The sequence below is a fragment of the Malania oleifera genome, chromosome 5, assembly GCF_029873635.1.
Source record: "Malania oleifera isolate guangnan ecotype guangnan chromosome 5, ASM2987363v1, whole genome shotgun sequence".
In the NCBI taxonomy this organism is placed as follows: Eukaryota; Viridiplantae; Streptophyta; class Magnoliopsida; order Santalales; family Ximeniaceae; genus Malania; species Malania oleifera.
This window is the reverse complement of record NC_080421.1, coordinates 100920614-100935693: the sequence shown is the minus strand read 5'-3', so window position 1 is coordinate 100935693 and position 15080 is coordinate 100920614. Positions and strand designations below refer to the sequence as shown.

General features: G+C 30.9%; 1 protein-coding gene across 1 annotated transcript in view; it reads left to right on the top strand.

The window, feature by feature from the left end:
• LOC131155035 (uncharacterized) overlaps positions 1-15080 on the top strand; it is a 389116-nt gene that overhangs the window by 291632 nt on the left and 82404 nt on the right. The gene's annotated exons all lie outside the window — the stretch shown is intronic.

The following is a 15080-nucleotide window of genomic DNA, read 5'->3' as shown; positions in this document are numbered from 1 at the left end:
AAATTCGGTTGATGCTTAATGAGAGTTTTTATTTTCTTCCGTTTGGATGTAGCCAATTTACTCAATCTTTAGAAATAAAATTTCATCTTATTAATGCCTTGATTGGATTAACAAGAAGAGGAGTAAGGCCTAGGAAATTAGTAAACGGTGGAAGCAAACAGACGTTGAACCCGTAACCCGAGTGTTTGGTAAAATTGTTTCAGTTAATCTATTTAGTTTTGGTTGCGTTATTAGATTTACATTTTTGGAAAATTAATAACATTTCAGTTTCATTTTGAAAGTTTACGCAAGCTTCTCTCACTTTATTTACTGTTTTCAAAATCGTAAAAGACCAAAAAGATTTTCAAACCCCATTTTTCAGCAACAGGATTTCACTAAACTTGCATAAATACTTTGATACTCAGTGGTCCCTGTGAAATACGATCCTGGACTCATCCTTGATACAACTTGACACTTTTGCACTTGGAAGCACAACTCAGAACGAGTCAGTGGCCAAAGAAACTCCTTAAGTAAAGAGGGTCTTGGTTTTAATGGTGTTGAAAATGTTAGATGACTTAATCTTTACTTAGGACATTTTACACATGAGTCAAAGTCTCATGTCCCTCCTAAAGATCCTAAGTGTAGATTAAGATGTTTTAATTGTAAACAAATTGGTCATATTCAATTTGATTGTCCACATAGAAATAAGCGTATTAGAATTAGGAAAGTATGGGTAGTTAAGGGAGATCCGACTACTAACCCCCGTGGACCCAACAAAATCTAGGGACCAGCATCAGTTACTTAGTATATTTTGCAAGTATGCCTAAGATCGTTCTCCTCCAAGGACCGGTGGTACTTGGATAGCGGGTGCTCATGGCACATGACCAGCGACAAGGGAAAATTCACTTTTATCATTCCCAAAGATGGAGGCTATGTGACATTTGGCGACAATGCAAAAGGTCAGTCACATCATCGGGGTAGGTAAGGTTGGTAAGAATTCCTCTCTTACTATTGATAATGTTTTACTAGTTGATGGGCTGAAACATAATTTACTTAGCATAAGTTAGTTGTGCGACATAGGATTTAAAGTATCTTTTGAAAATGAAAAATGTATAGTAGAAAATAAATCAGATCACAAAGTGTTTTTTACTGCCGATCATCATGAAAATGTTTATACTACTTCTCTTGATAACTTAGCTTCACAACAAGTGACATGTTTTTCTGTTGTAAATGAAGCTAGTTGGTTATGGCATAGACGCTTAGGACATGCTAGCATGGATTTATTGTCTAAACTTATTAGAAAAGAATTAGTTAAAGGCTTGCCTAAGATGTCTTTTGTAAAGGATAAAATCTGTAATGCATGTCAAATGGGTAAGCAAACCAAATTTAGTTTCAAGAAAAAGAAATTTATATCTACTACTAGGCCACTTGAGATGCTTCACCTAGATTTGTTTGGACCTAATTCTGTGCAAAGTCTTGGTGGTAAATCTTATGCTTTTGTAATTGTGGATGACTTTTCTAGATTCACATGGGTGTTGTTTCTTGTACATTAAAATGAATCATGTGAATAGTTCACCAAACTTTGTAGGAGAATGAAAAAGGATATAAGAAAACTCATATAAGAAGTGATAGAGGCACTAAATTTAAAAATGAGAGCATAGAAAAATATTGTGACTTAGAAGGAATATCACATAACTTTTCTGCACCCTGGACACCTCAACAAAACAGTGTGGTAGAAAGAAAGAATAGGTCACTACAAGAAATGAGTAGGACTATGCTAAATGAACATAACTTACCTAAATATTTTTGGGCCGAGGCCATTAATACTGCATGTTATGTTATGAATAGGGTGTTGATTAGACCGTCAATTAATAAAATCCCTTATAAATTGTGGAACAACCATAAGCCTAATATTTCCTATTTTAATGTGTTTTGTTGCAAATGCTTTGTGCTTAGGGATAATAAACACTTAGGAAAATTTGACTCTAAATCTGATGAAGGTATTTTCCTTGGTTATGCACTGAATAGTAAAGCTTATAGGGTTTTCAACAAAAGAACATTGACCATCATTGAATCTATTCATATTGTGTTTGATGAATTTAATCCATTTTCTAAGAAAGATGATGAAGATGATATTGACATTAAAAAATGCTTAGATAAATTATCCATTGAAAACAATGCAGGTGAAAATCCTGAAACAAATAAAAAAATCATCTGAAGAAAATGAAAATCAGGAGTTGCCTAGAGATTGGAAATTTATTAGAAATCATCCCATAGATCAAATCATAGGTGAACCATCCTGTGGTGTAATCACAAATCCTCTTTGAGAAATCTACTGAATCATTCTGCCTTCTTATCCCAAGAAGAACCTAAAAATATTAAAAAAGCCATAGAGGATGAGTCTTGGGTGATGTCCATGTAAGAAGAACTCAATCAATTTGAAAGAAGCAAAGTGTGGACTCTAGTTCCTAGGCCTAATGATCACACAATTATTGGAACTAAATGGTTGTATAGAAATAAGAAAGATGAGAATGGGGTAGTAACTAAGAATAAAGCTAGACTAGTTGCCCAAGGGTATAACCAGCATAAAGGAATTGACTTTAATGAAACATATGCTCCTGTTGGTAGGTTAGAAGCCATTCATATGCTACTTGAAATTGGAATAGCTTCCCAAAAGGGGGGTGAAGTGGGTTTTAAAAATTTTATTCCCTTTAGTCTTAGTTCTTTTGAGTTGTGACAACAATCAAAACTTAAATACAATCACAATCAACACAAAAAGATCAATCACTCAATCTTTGTAACAATAACCCTGTATATATGTAAAAATTTGCTGAACTTGTTTTAAGCCTTGTATCACAATTATTTGTCTTCCTAATGTTCAGCTTTTAAATAAACTTTCAGATTGATAAGTCAAGGATGATCAACCAACGTAGTCCCTTTCGATTTCCGCAATCAATGCTGATCAATCCAAAACGAATTACCTTCTGGTCTATTTAACAACCAAACATTCAAAACTGAATTTTAAAGCAACCACACAGATCATATCTTTTGCAAAAAAATAAAAATAAATAAAGAGTAGAGTAGAGAAAGAAGAACACAGGGTTTTTACGAGGTTCGGCTTTAACACAGCCCATGTCCTCACCCTTGGCAAAACCACCAAAGGATTCACTATTACCGTTCCTTTACCAGTCGGAACAAGACCAAGTACAAACACTCCTTGGGTAAGGCTAGAGCCCGCCTTCTCCAAATAATATACCCTTGTTTGGTCCAATGATTCAACACTTGAACCGTCAATTAACCTGTTACAAAGATATAAAACAAGGCGTATAAGAACTTGCTCCTCAAAGAGTTGATTAGTACAAATTGAAACACTATGTACTTCAGTAAATTTAGAGCATGAATTTCAGAATGAAGCTCTTAGAAACTTATCACCGTAGGTATCTTTCAATGGATGAAAGAATCAACAACTTGATGCACAAACTCAGTAAGAAACTCAGCAAAGCTTTCGAAGAATTTCGTGAAAGATGAAAGTAATAGCACACTTTTAGAATTTCAGTAGGCTTTGGGAGAGAATGAGAGCTGAATTGATTTCTTGGTGTTTAAAACAATAATCCTTGAGGGTATTTATAGAGGTTGAAAACCTCCTTACTTGTTCCCTAAGAATACTTAGAGTTGTTTCCAAATTTTAAAATTATTTAAGCTTCCAATAATTTGAATTTCAAAAATTATATCCGTTGGAGATTTGAAAAATTCCGTGAGCCAGATGACTGTGAAGTTTTGGCAGTCGTCTGTCCATATGTTATAAATATAAAAAGCATAGGCAGAAAGGTAGCAGTCGTCTGTCAATTGATTTGCAGTCGTCTGTCACTAGAATAATGTAGTTATAATACAACTCAGTAGAGTGGCAGTCGTCTGTCCATACGGTGACAGTCGTTTTTCCATGAACAAATCAAATTTCTCAATATACACAGAAGGTAGACATTCGTCTGGCAGAACACTCACAAACTTCTCACTTGGCACTGGCAGTCGTCTGTCAAAACCTTAACAGTTGTCTATCAAGCTTCTGTCTTTAGTTAAACTACACCAAATTGGCTAGTCGTCTGTCCATAAACAGACAATCATCTGTCAACTAACATTTTGGCATTTCAAACATATTTTTTAAATTCTCTCTTCTTTACTCAATTAATCTTGGAATATGAACTTGTTTGACTTTGAAATATTTGTTCCAATTTTTATATTAAGGTCTCTAAGTCTCTTTGCCTAATGAGTTTCAAAATGAAAACTTCTTATTTGAATAAACTTAGAAGTACTTACAAAGATTTTGACCTAAGCTGTTTTGACATTTTCTTGGCTTTGAGTCCTTTCAATGCTGCTCTTCAATCTCTTAGACTTCTTTTTGAGCTTTCATTTATAGATCTTTGGTATTCTCATGTACCTCTCCTTGTTCCTTGATCCTTGTAAGCTTTTATGTCAGGGTATATGTATTTTGAGCAATTCACCTTTACCTGTAATCATATCACTTGAAAATATATTAAATAACTTTTACTTTGTTTTCATCAAAACCAAGAGTTTGTAAGCCTAACTAGGCCAACACTACTTGTTTTTGCCGCTTTTAAAAATTTTAAATTGTTTCAAATGGATGTTAAAAGCGTTTTTCTAAATGGATTTATTAATGAAGAAGTATATGTAGAACAACCACTCGGTTTTGAAAATCATAAATATCTAGATCATGTTTACCGATTGTCTAAGGTCTTGTATGGATTGAAACTAGCTCTTAGAGCTTGGTATGAGAGGCTTAGTGGTTTTCTACTAGAAAATAAGTTTACTCATGGCAAGATTGACACTACACTTTTCATCAAATCCAAAAATAATGATATGCTCCTTGTTCAAATTTATGTGGATGATATCATTTTTGGAGCAACTAATGATGAATTGTGTAATGAGTTTGCCAAGTGCATGTAAAGTGAATTTGAAATGAGCATGATAGGTGAACTTAGTTTCTTCTTAGGGCTACAAATTAAGAAAGCTAATCATGGAACTTTCATATGCCAATCTAAATATATTAGGGACTTGCTAAAGAAATTTAATATGGAAGATTGCAAAATTCTTGGTACACCTATGAACTCTTCCATTAAGCTTCATAAAGAAGAGTAAGGAATCCCTGTTGACGTAAAATTGTACCGTGGCATGATTGGGAGTCTCCTATATCTCACTGCTAGTAGGCCTGATATTATGTTTAGTGTGTGTATGTGTGCTAGGTTTCAGGCAATCCCTAAGAAATCTCACCTAAAAGCTGTTAAACGAATCCTTAGGTATCTAGTTGAGACTATAGAGTTAAGCTTGTGGTACCCTAAGCATACTACTTTTGAGATTGTTAGTTATACTAATGCTGACTTTGCCGGTAGTAAAGTTGATAGAAAAAGTACCAGCGACACTTGTCATTATCCAGGACAATCTCTTGTTTCTTGGTTCTCCAAGAAACAAAACTCAGTTGCCTTATCCACAGTCGAAGCTGAATATATTGCGGCTGGAAGTTGTTGTGCCCAAACTCTTTATATGAAACAACAAGTTATGGATTTTGGATTGCACTATGATACAATACCGATTAAGTGTGATAATACTAACGTAATCAATATCTCTAAAAATCCTATCTCACATTCACGAACTAAACACATTGAGATTATACATCATTTCCTTTGTGATCATGTACAAAAAGGAGATGTGGCTCTTGAGTTTGTATGCACTAATGAACAGTGGACGGATATATTCACTAAACCACTTCCCGATGATAGGTTCATGCAAATTAGACGTGAATTAGGCTTAATGCACAGTAGAGAAGCTTCTTAGATGTTTCATAATCTGCATATATTTAGAGGGAGCTCTCAAGTGCAATTTAACAAGTCTTAGCAACCAATAACATTGTTAATTTGTCTTCTTGCTTTATACTTTATGAATGTTGATTATTACTTGTGATGTACAACTCACTTGTCCACTTCATGATGATATTGAAATTTATATTTGATTGTTGGACCATACTGGACTGTTTGAGTAGTTGTGGATAAACTGCTAGGCTATATAAACTCAAACAGGTTATTATTTATACAAGATTTATTTTGAAAAATCAGATTTACAAATGGCACTCTGCCGAAATTTTTCAAAATCTTTCCAAAATTTCTAATGTATAAATCTAACACTTACCCATTGCCTATAGTTTTTACTCTTATGACCCTTTTTGTTGTTACCAAAAGGGGGAGATGTAGGGGCAAATTTTGGGTTAAATACATGATGCACATTGTTAGGGGGAACCTCTTAAGGTTATACCCTTTATTTTTTTGCATGGTATATTTGTCATCACAAAAAAAGGGAGAATGTTGACCTTATAGGTCACACCTGGTTTTGATTATGACAAATATTAATATTTGATGATTGTCAAGTGTTTGTGCGGGTTTAAATAAATATCTCAAGTAAGAACACTTAAAGAAACAAGAAGACCCTGAAGACTTGTAATTTGTAATTGTAAATTTAATTTCTGTAATATGGGTCTGTAATAGTAACCTAGGCTGTGGTTTGTATGTATCTTACCTGCACATCATGCGTATAGGATATATCGTAAGCTCAATAATACCATAGTAAGACCCTAGGTCCCAACACTCACACACATAGCATATAATTTATTGGTGTGTTGAAATTGTGCATAAATTGAACATTTCCAAACAACTTGAGAGATCTCGGGCGACTGAACCCCTAGAGTTCAAAACTCCTCGGGTGCCCGAACTGTTATCGAGTCAACAGTTGACCAGGCTCTCGGGCGACCGACCTAAAATACACACATCTTCTTTGGGCGCCCGAATCCCTTGAAAAGGACAGCTCACCAACTCGAGCGACCAATAGTTTTAGTTCAAAAAGGACCTCGAGCGACCGAACACATGAGTTCGGGCCACCGAACATTGGACTGAGCACCCGAACTTACAAACAAATGTCTTTGACTTTTGTTCGGACTACCAAACCTACACTAGGGCTGTCAAACCATTTTAAGGACTTTTAAGAATGTATCTATTCGGGCGACCAAACCTTGATTCAGCCACCCGAATATTGTCGGATTAAAATTATTTTAACCAAAGTAAAATTGAGTTAATTTGGGTTAACAGTGCTTAAGCATTTTGGAACCTTTTTAATAATACCCAATAGGTCCTAAACGGTTATAATTTTACCCTAGCCTATAAATATGAGTTCATTTGTGTGGATTAGCAAAGATTAGCAAAGTGATTAACCAAAAATTCCTCTCTTTTGAAAATTCACCCTTTGCCCAAATACTCTCAAACTTGCATCCTTTTGATAAAATCTGAGATTGTGAGAGTTCTTGTTGTGTAAGTGTGATTGTTATTCGGTGCTAATACTCCCACTTGTTTGTGTGTTTGAGATAATTTCTTTGGGAGCTTAGCTTAGGTTTATCCCACAGATTTTTCTATTATAAATCTTGTGTGGGATTAAATCAAAGAAGCTTTGGATATTGACATCTTGTTGCAAGTGTCCAATAGCTTTGTTTTTTGTGTGTCGAGATTTTTTAAAACAAACAAACATTTTCAAACTAGCATTGTACACATTACATTGAAGAAAACTTTCTTAAGGTAGTTTGATTATCTGATTTGTATACTTGGAATATTGATTTGTTATTGAAACACCTTGATTAGATTCCAAGATATTGCTTGTGTTGAATACTCTTAAGCATCATACTGATTATATTGTGTTGAGTATTGATTGAACAAAATTTGTATCACTGAGCTTATAATATATCCATGCTATTGATGTGTATGTGAATGTGCGTATTTGGTTACATTTATACTTTACGTGAAAGCACTATTTTTGTACCATCTGATTGTAAAATCTGAGTGTTTCCAAGCGTGGTCTAAGGGGGCGGTAATCCAGTCCGATAAGGATTGGTTGTAAAGGTTGAGGTCAACCCTGTGGTAATTAACCTGGTTTGTTTAGGTGCCGCTCCACCCGTTTAAGTGAGCAATTATAATAGTAATCCTTGTGTTTGTTAGCCAAGGCGGGGACGTAGGAAATTGGCCGAACCTCGATAACATTTCTATGTGTTACTCTTACTTTGCTGATTTCTGGTGCATGTGCTATTAATTAAATTACTTTATTTAATTTTTGGTATATTTACATTACTTGCACTAGATTAACCTTATGATTGTGAACATACTGGTGTTAGAATATTTACCTAAGGATTAAATTTTAAAAATACCAATTCACCCCCCCCCCCCCTCTTGGGATCACGATAAAGTGAGCAGATAGGAGGTTTAGATGAATATTGCCCTTCACCGAAAGTGGATGCACCTATGTTAGTCATAAGGATCTTTGTGTAACCACTAATTAAGTTTTGCTACAACCTAGGCTCTTATACCAATTGAAAGTAACAGTGTACTCTCAAGAGGAGGGTGAATTGGGTATTTAAAATTTAACCACGTGGAAGCTTAATTTAAACATGGTACTATCCACTTTTACCTCTAATGAATCTGTTTTCTAACAAGAAGCCACTCAATCGTTCATACCAAGCTCTAGGAGTTTGTTTAATCCATATAGGGCTTTTGTTAGTCTAAACACATGATCCGAAAAATGGGAATATTCAAATCTTAGGGGTTGTGCTACGTACACTTCTTCATTTATGTATCCGTTCAAAAATGCACTGGGTTAGGGTTGCGATGAAGATAGAAGATCACACCTCAATTATGCAGAGAGAGGGAGAGATCACTAATGTTTCAATTGTAGCATTTGAATTGATTCCCACATCCTAAAATCTCGATGAGATTTAGAGATGCAAGTTGGTTGTATTATTATTATTATTATTATTATTATTATTATTATTATTATTATTATTATTTATAAATTTGAATAAAAAATTGAGTGTATAAGTATACATGATTCTAACTAATCAAACTTTACTAAGAAAATTTAATAGTTCAAAAATCCCAAGTTTTAGGATTAAGAGTTTGGAACCTCCTTAGGACTTGACCATTTTGTATTGTAAATATAATATAGAGGAGATTCATGATATAATAGGATTCCTAAACAAGAATTTAAATTAGCACTAGTTAGGATTGTTCAAAAATATCTGCAAAATTGAACCAATCCAAAAATTTGAACTAAAATTTTGGTTAATTGATTTGTTCGGTTCGGTTTCAATTTATATATTTTTAAAATTTTGAATATCAGTTCGATTTCGATTTGTGTTGGTCTCGAACTTATGATTACTCAAACTAAATCGAAACTAATAATTATATATATATATATATAATTTTATATACTTATATTATTATTATATAAATATTTAAATATATTAATAGAATTATATTTTATATTAATAAAACAAACCCAAAAAGCTAAAACTTCTCCACTCCATCTCCATCTCCGTCTCTAGATTCTCCACTCTTCACTCTCTCAACTCTCCAACCAGGCAACCAGACGGCCTGCCAATCCCTCGTTTGGCCTCCACTCCCTTGTTTGGCATCCAAATCTGATTTTTTTCCCGTTTTAATTTTTTTTTTAAATATATATTAAATAATACCTTATTCTGGGAAGTATTTCCCAAAATGACCCTGATGTAATCTCGCTACTCCAAGTAGCGAGATTTACTTTGGATGAAGGATGTTGTAGTGGACACATGGCAAATCTCGCTAGTTCATCCACTGAGATTTTCTTGGAAACATTAATTGCTTAATCACCCGGTGTTGGACTCCTGGCAAATCTCGTTGGTTTATCCAGCGAGATTTGCTTCGAATTTGGATTTGTTGATCCATCCGTCTTTGGACGCGTGGCAAAACTCGCTAGACCATACAACGAGTTTTGCTTGCCTATTGAATTTCTTCCTTGTTTGTGCTCATGGACAAACCAACAGAAAGAGGAGTAGCACTTTGCAAAGGAGACTTCAACTTTGCAGAGCTACCGGACGATTGGACGGGAGAGCAGAGCAGGTGACCGTTGGACTCCGACTGTTGCTCATCGAACGTTGGGGAGAAGGCATAAAAGGGGGAGATGAGGTATGTGATTTTTTAAACCCTTTCCTGCTCACATTTTTTTTATTTTGGTAGAATCTGTTATCCTGATTTTTCGTTTTTATTTCCTTGAATTTAATATTGATTTTCCTGCCATGTATTTCATGTGTGTTTCGTTTTAGTTATGTATTTCATGTGTATTTCCTATTTATTTTATGTGTATTTTCTGTAATTTATTTTGTGCATATTGTTTGTGCAATAATATTAACATGGAAGAAACAAGAGGGAGTTTCAAATTATTATTACTAAGTATGAACATTTTTATTTTAATTATGTTTATAATGTTATGCATTTTTCATTTTTGAATAATGACAATAGATATGGATTGTTCTGAAATTGTTTAGAATTTCATTAATTGTTATAAATGTGAGCAACCTTTTTCATTAATTTTTAGAAAATAGTTGTGAATTTTAAGTATTGTTACTAAAATTGCAACCTTTTTTTTCGAAAATTATACTCTTGTAGGAGTTTTTCAAAATCTATATATATAAAATAATAGTAATAAAAAGCAACTTATTCAAAGGTTGCGACATAGTTTTAAAAAAAAAAATTTCGAAAATGGATGTAGCCATTTCTATATATGAAACTGCTTAGAATTTTGCGTGTAATATATAGAACTTTAAAAATCATATATTATATGATTGAAGATAATGATATACTATTTTATTATATATTAATTATTAATGAAACTTAATACAATTATGTAATGATAGTAAGAATTATTTATTAGTTTAAATTTTTAATTAATAAAAAATATTATATTATTTTAAATAATATAAATAATTAAATTTTTATTAAAAATTAAAATAACTTGCTTTTAAGTTTCTAATTGTAAAAGTATTATTAATTTTATTCAAAATATATTTAAAAATTGCTATATATTATTTTATTATATATTATCATGTATTAATTATTAATGAAACTTAATTCAAGTATGTTATGATGAATAAGAATTATTTATTAATTTAAATTAATATTTACAAATTATAAATAATAATTTAATTAATAAGATTATTGTTAATCACTAAATAATATTATATTATTTTAAATAATAGAAAATAATTAAATTTGCATTAAAAATTACAATAATTAGCTTTTAAGTTTCTAATTATAAAAGTATCATTATTTTTATTCAAAATATAATTAAGAATGGCTATATATTATTTTACTATGTATTATGATATATTAGTTATTATTAAGTTTTTAAATATATAATTTTTCATTGAAGATGTTAATAATTTATTATAATTTTTTTAAAAGGTAATATTTAAATCGTATATATATTTGAAATTATATTTTTAAATACATTTAAAATTATAAAAAAAAAAAAAAGTAGACTACTATGTAAAAGAAAAAAGTAATGATAATGCTTCAAATCATGTATGCATACAACTATACGTACACATATACATACCAATATATTATGACATATTAGTTATTTTAATTCAATTATGGATTGAACGAGAACTATTTATTAATTTAAATTAACATTAAATAAATTAATATGTTGAATTAAATTAGTAATATTCATTTTAATCTTAATTTATATCATAATAATATGTTGTAAATATACATTAATAACAAGATTATTATTAATTAAATATAATAATCTTATATTATTTATTAACCTATTAATTATTAAAAATATATAATTAAATAACACACCATCTATATTCCTTATTTAAATGTTGAATATTCAAATTGTTAACCTAAGAAATCACCACAACTTATGAAGTAAAAAAAAAGTCCCAGAAAGTTCAAGAATTTTCCTAACTTATGAAGTGATTTGTACTTAATTAAATAACATTCTGACGTGCATATATAAATTATATATTTTTATGATAAAAAATATTATTACCTTATCTTTTGAGAGACCTCGGATTTGAATGTGAATTTGCATTGAATTTAAATAAAATGTAATATATATATTAAAAATTACTCAAATACATCGAAATCCAAATCTAAGATCTGAAATTTTTTTAACAAAATAAAGACACTCTAAAATTTATATACTCAACAGTTTAAAAGCTATAAGAGAGTTTAATGATCATAATAGAGTTATAAGATGACTAAATTTAGTGAAATTAATTCTTAAGTAAGACGTATAACTTATACATACAATTTTGTTTTGCGTAAGTCTTTTTTATTTCTCGAGCGCCGATCTAAATGGCAGGAAGTTCAAGCAGTGCTCCGGTGATGGTATTGTTGTACATAAGGCGACATCATAATCGGAGCAGATGATGTTAGTTATAGTAGTCTGTCAGTTCGACCAATTTGAATTAGACATAGGTGTAAATTAAATAAATTATATATTAAGATATATAAATATTTGTATATTAATTTAGATCAATATGCATTGCGGGTGACCGCAATATACCCTTTGCAAGGGTTCAATAATACAATCATCTACGAGGCTGTTCCTATATCTGATGATTATGGTTTGCACATTGTGTTGGACGCACACTGCATAGGTTCGACATATTTAACGGTACAACTATATGTCGAAATCATTCCTCAAACGGGTATAATCGCGACTATACAACCAGAGGCGCCTGCTGAGCATTTGGATGAAGTCGAGGAAGAGGCTTGTCAAGGTCGCGACCATAGTCATAGATCGAACTTTGCCAAAGAGGTTTGGGATAGATACCCTCCCCGTAACACTAACAAAGCCCACCTATAAATAGGGTAACAGACAACTCATCTTCTCCATTCTTTAATTCAATCTCACTTCCCAATCTCTCCCTGAAGGCCTCTGCATCACTTCCCACTTTCTCTCTTTTGCCGGTATTTTCATTTCTTCATCTGTCGATTTCTTTCGAGCTTCGATCTTCCCTTTCCATTATTTTGGGAAGGTTTTGTGGTTCTGATTTCTGTTCTGATCGATGTCTGCATTGGCTCTGCTGTTTTTATTTTATTATTTTGGGGAACTCAAAATACCTATTCCGTAATGTGAATCGATGTGGATTGGGGTTCATTTCTTGGTGGTTTTTTATTTTATTTTAATAAAATGGTGGTGAAATGACTTGCAAGAAGATTTCCTCCCCAAGAGGTTGCTAAAGGAGCTTTGCAAAAGGCTCTCTTGTACCTATTTGACTATCAAATCAATTCAAGTAAATGTTATTTACTGTGGAATCGAGTTTTCCTTCTTCAGATTGAGCTCATTGATTTCTAGTACACGAGTATGTTTTAATATTTATTTCAATGAAAGATTTGATATTAAAAAAGAAAACTCATGTAAGAAATGATAACTTATTTCATACAATTAATAATTTAGAAAACTCAAATGTTGATCATTTCTAAAATTATATTTTTAGGCATTCTTTTGCTATACTTTTTTTTTCCTCAATTTTCTTGATATGAAATATGAAAATTAAATTCTCTTATATTTCTTTTACTTTTTCTCCCCAATTTTTCATTTTCAAAATAAGACCTAAACAAAAGGTTGTTGTTATCAATTAATTAGTTTATCTAATTGATTAACAATTTCAATAATAATTATTTTCAATTAATATTTAAATATTTCCTACTCAATAAAATAATAGAATATTTTCCTATTTAATTAAATATAATTAGTATATATTTATATAGTGTATGACTGTTATATTAATTATAATAAAAAATAATTCTAACTAAATTACAAAATGTAATTTATTATATGTGAAAATTTAAATTTATAATGATTCTTTCCTCCAATAATTCAGAAAAAAATTTAATTAATCATTATTATAATAAATAAATAATAAAAGGAAAAACAATTGTCTTCTTGGTAGCATTTGTTTGAAGTGTTTGTATATGTGTTTTTGTTTCTAAATTTACTAGGTGCAGTAAAATTGAATTTTTGGAGGTACTAGAGTATGGTGTTGGCGACATCAAAGTATGAAATATATCATTTTGTTCTTTAAAAGATTTGTCACAAATTTCTACCAAAGTATGGAACTTAATTTTCTTCATTTGTGCATTGATTTTGGAACTCTAATTTGAATTTTGTTTTCTTATTATTAGATGGAATCTATTAGTGAGAATACTAAATCAATGGCGGAGAGTCCATGCAACAACACTATTGGTCTTGTGGTTCCTCCAAATCCAACAGTACAAGATGTTGAAGATTTATAAAAAAAAATATCCATTTCAAGATCTGGTGGTACAATGGTTAGTGATTCTAGAAACCAGAAACCTATCCGGTTAACATTTATGAAAATAATAAAAATTTAAAACTTAATTAAGAAATGATCATTTTTATTTTTAAATTAAATAATATTATAAAAAATATGATTAAAATATCAAAATTACAAATAATATACATTAAAAAAATGCTATAATAATAATAATAATAATAATAATTTATTAAAATTATTTTACTTTAATTGCTTTACTTTCAAATTTTACTTTACAATAAGCATTTTATTGGACATGACAATTGAAAAATAGTAAAAAGTATTTTTTTTAATTGACTTTCTATTATTTTTTAAAATTTATGCATATTTTTATTTTAATTATATTTAAATTCATATAATTATTTAATTTTAAGTTTAATTTAAAAGTGTATAAAATAAATATTTTAATTCAAATTATTATTTTTTTGAATATTAAAATTTGTGACAGCCAAAATCAACTAAAAACCATAAAATATGATTTTTAATTTTTTTAAAAATAACTGAAAATGGAAATAAAAAACTGATAATATAAATAAATATATTTATATAATATATTTCTTCATCGTAAAGAAACAGAAATAGAAACTAGTAATAGCAAACAGAGCTTAAATAAATGTATTTCTACAAAAGAAAATGGAAAAGAGATACCAAACAGGTATTGGGATAAAAATTTAATATGTCACTATTGCATAATTTGCAAATTTTTGAACTGTGACAGATCTCTCCCTTCGGCGAACGATCTCCGGCGACCTCTCACATCAGTGACCCTCACACTTCCTCTTCAAATTTCTTTTCTGACTCATGCAGACAAATATGAGGTGCTAGGTTTTCTTCCTTCTGCTGCTGTGCAAATTAATTGTTTTGATATTTGAATAGAACCTGTCCGAGC